The sequence below is a fragment of the Octopus bimaculoides genome, chromosome 17, assembly GCF_001194135.2.
Source record: "Octopus bimaculoides isolate UCB-OBI-ISO-001 chromosome 17, ASM119413v2, whole genome shotgun sequence".
Lineage (NCBI taxonomy): Eukaryota > Metazoa > Mollusca > Cephalopoda > Octopoda > Octopodidae > Octopus > Octopus bimaculoides.
Window position 1 is genome coordinate 6,294,670 of NC_068997.1, and position 4,042 is coordinate 6,298,711.

General features: G+C 36.3%; 1 protein-coding gene across 1 annotated transcript in view; it reads right to left on the minus strand.

Annotated features, from left to right (window-relative positions):
- The window catches only part of LOC106877392 (uncharacterized), a 115,521-nt gene that overhangs the window by 5,288 nt on the left and 106,191 nt on the right, over positions 1-4,042 (minus strand). The window lies entirely within an intron of this gene.

Genomic DNA, 4,042 nt, shown 5'->3' on the forward strand with positions numbered 1-4,042 from the left:
GAAGGAGCGTGGACATATTTTTAATAAGGTAAAAAGTAATAAGGATGAAAGATTTGATGGAGATAAGTAATGATGATGATAATAATAATAATAATAATAATAATAATAATAATAATAATAATAATAATAATAACAGTAATAGTGACTGTTTCTAACATAGGCTCAGGGCCAGCAATTTGAGAGAGAAGTTAATCAAAATTTATTGATCCCACTAATTGAATGGTAGTTTATTTTGTTAACCCCAGAAGGCCGAAAGACAACACTAATTTCTGTAGGATTTGAACTAAGAACGTAAAAATTTGGAACCAATACCACGAAGTATTTTGTTTGATGTTTGATACAAGGCCAGAAACTTTGGTCATAACTTAGTTGTATTGACCTAAAAGCAAAACTTAAAATTAGAGTTGAGGCTAAAAAAGAAAAGCCTACTTTTCATGCGTGGGGTGGGAGTATATCAATTTGATCTACCACCTCAATATTCTAATATAATCAATGTTTCTTCTTCTCTTCGTTATTCTTGTTATAGTGCCTACTACTCCACTCTACGGCGCTTATCGTCATTATTTTTTGCATAGACAGCTTTACAATTATGTACTAATAGCATAGATCAAATAGACTGGTTACTTTCTTTTTGTGCTTGCTCTATTATATAATAAATGTTGATCTGGATTATCCTTTGTTAACCTGTCTGCTAAGAATATATTACTTCTAAAGGATATTTTATCAAACAATGTTCACTTTATATTTATATTTGCATTCAGACGTTATCTTTTGTGTGGTATATAACTACGTCAAGTAAAACAGAAAGTCAGTTCTAGTTATTGCAATAAACTTGAGAATAACTGATATTGAAAGAATGGAGTACATCGGCTATATCCAATGTTGCGTGTAAGCGCAAACTATACGGAATTTCTATAAAATAATTTTGTATTCAAAATACGTCAACAATAACTTCAAAATCAAAGTTAAATGTAAATACGTTCCCTGAACATTGAACTAATTGTAATGGGTTTGATTGCAGTTGGGTTTAATTATACTGACAACGAAACTGGTTCTATTCTTCACAGTCCTCTTGAATGTTGTTGATAATCATTTAGCGTATATCAAATTACAGTCTTTACCACTTTTAACGAACATTAATTAATTATAAACTGTTTCTAATGCAAAATGTATCCGCTTTAATAGTTTCACTACACCAGAAATGATTATAATAACAAAGAGGAGGAAGTTAGTGAAACTAAGTGTTTCTCTCAGTGGATTTGTCAGAAACGGTTTTGTTAGAGAGGATGTAAAAGTAAAAATATATTTATTGTTTTATTTATTTATTTAAATATATGTATATATAAATAGACAGACAGACAGACAGATAGATAGACAACGGCAGATAATATGGAGAAATATTCACAAAGCTGCCAATAATCTTTGTTTCGTGAACAAATCCAAAGCTGGACTCGGCTTTTATCAGGAGCATAAAAGGAGGAATATTAAGTTGTTTAGAATATCAGTGCAAAGTTAAGTCTGCTATACATTTTTGTCACAAACTTAATGACGTTCCCCCATCATGATGAGCCAGAAGTTTCTATCCCTAGCTCCTCCTCCTCCTCCTCCTTTTCATACTTCTTCTTCTCCTTCTTTTTCTCGTTACTATATAGTTCCTCGGTGGAGACGCAATGGCCCAGTGGTTAGGGCAGCGGACTCGCGGTCATAGGATTGCGGTTTCGATTCCCAGACCGGGCGTTGTGAGTGTTTATTGAGCGAAAACACCTAAAGCTCCACGAGGCTCCGGCAGGGGATGGTGGCGAACCCTGCTGTACTCTTTCACCACAACTTTCTCTCACTCTTACTTCCTGTTTCTGTTGTGCCTGTAATTCAAAGGGTCAGCCTCGTCACACTGTGTCACGCTGAATATCCCCGAGAACTACGTTAAGGGTACACGTGTCTGTGGAGTGCTCAGCCACTTGCACGTTAATTTCATGAGCAGGCTGTTCCGTTGATCGGATCAACTGGAACCCTCGACATCGTAAGCGACGAAATGCCAACAAAACAAAATATATTTCCTCTTGTTATTTGTATTTAGGGCGGCGAACTAGCAGAGTCGTTAGCACGCTGGGCAAAATAGTTAGTGCCATCTCGTCCGTCTTCACGTTCCAGTTCCACCGAGGTCGACTTTACCTTTCATCCTTTTGGGGTCGATAAAATAAATACTACTTAAGTACTAATGTTGATGCAATCGACTAACCCGTTCCCCAAAATTGCTGGCTTCGTGGCAAAATTTGAAATCAATATATTTGTATTTAGGGCGGCGGTGAGCTAGCAGGATTGTTAGCATGCTGGGCAAAATGCTTAGTGGTATTTTGTCCGCCTTTACGTTCTGAATTCAAATTCTGGCGAGGTCGACTTTGCCTTTCATCCTTTCGGGATCGATAAAATAAGTACATGTTGAACACTGGGGTCGATTTAATCAACTTAGCCACCGACCACCAACCTGACGGCCTTCTACCAAAATGTAAACTAATCTGTGTCTTTCTTAAGGCGGTGAACTAGCAGAATCGTAAGAACACAGGGGAAAATACTTAGCGGCATTTCGTCCGTCTTTATGTTCTGGGTTCCAATGCCACCGGAATTGACTTTGCCTTTCATCCTTTCGGGGTCGATAAAATAAGTACCAATTGAGCATTGGGGTCGATGTAATCGACTGACCTCCAAGTCTCTTGGGCCAAAATTTGAAATTGATATGTATGTATTTATTAATTAATTTCTGAGGATTCGTAAATTAAAAAAATAAATCTAGGATGTTTTCCAAAGACCAGTTACCCCCCCCCCCCCAATAATCCTTAACGTTGTTTCCAGTTTGTCTAGAATATATAGAAGTAAATTCTGAAGAAGTGGCATTACAACATTTTGTTAGATTGCATTAGATTAACATTAACTGTGGATGGCTATCTCATATATCATAACTTTCTTTGGAAGAATACCATAGAATAGTTTTTGTTGCCTTCCTCTGGTACGCATGCTGAGCTATTATTATGCTTTCTTTCTCTCTTTTTCTTTTCTAGAGATGCCATATCATATTAACTTCTGTCTGTTTGCAAGTGGATATACTATCTTCTTAAGACGAGCAGCTTAGATAATAAAACAGAGGATTGTTTAAGTTATCTGTACACACAGATAGCGCCCGTAACGACATTCAAAATATCAAATCAAAGAAACTAGTGAATCGCCATCGGCAATTTGCAAATCATTCAAAAAATGTTAAATGAAATGGTTATTAGTTACGGTTATAATGTCAAAAATTGTTTTAGTTTTCTTCGTGACTTATGGAGGCTTAAAAAAACAAAATACTTGTAATTACCTGACACAACTAAAAGTATTATTTACGCATCAAACAATTTTTACATATAGAGCAAAAATGATATAAATAAGAAGAGGTAAAGAAAACAAACGGAGTGTATTAGGTTGCTCAGGAAAAATACGCTGTTCTACAGAAAGAATTGACGAGGACAGAAAAGTAGAGAGAGAAAAGAACGAACATGTCTCGAAAAGACGGCCATCACCTACTGAAATTATTGGAAGTAGGAACGTGGTGAAGTAATGTTGTCGATGGCGGAGAGATTTGAGATCAGGCATATTAGTAGGGCAAGTGAGGGGAAAAATAAGACAGAAAGTAGAGAAGGGAAGGAGTCGGGGAATGGTGGTGGATTGTTGTGATACAAATCAACAGAGCACAGGTAAGATGCAGGAAGGTAATGATCGAAGCAGTGTTTCACTAGTAATCCAAGTCATTGAGGGGCTGAGATAGTCTAAGAAGTGAGGTGGTCCGAGAGAGAGAAAGAAGTTCAGTCTCGACAGAATCCAACTGGGGCGACCCACGTGAGCGTATATTATATACGGTGCAAAACTTACAAAAATATCAGGAAGACGAGGAGAGAAAAAGTGGAGAGAGGAAAGAACAAACATGTTTCAATTAGACTGTCACTGCAAAAGATGATATATATATATATATATATATATATATATATATATATATATATATATATATATA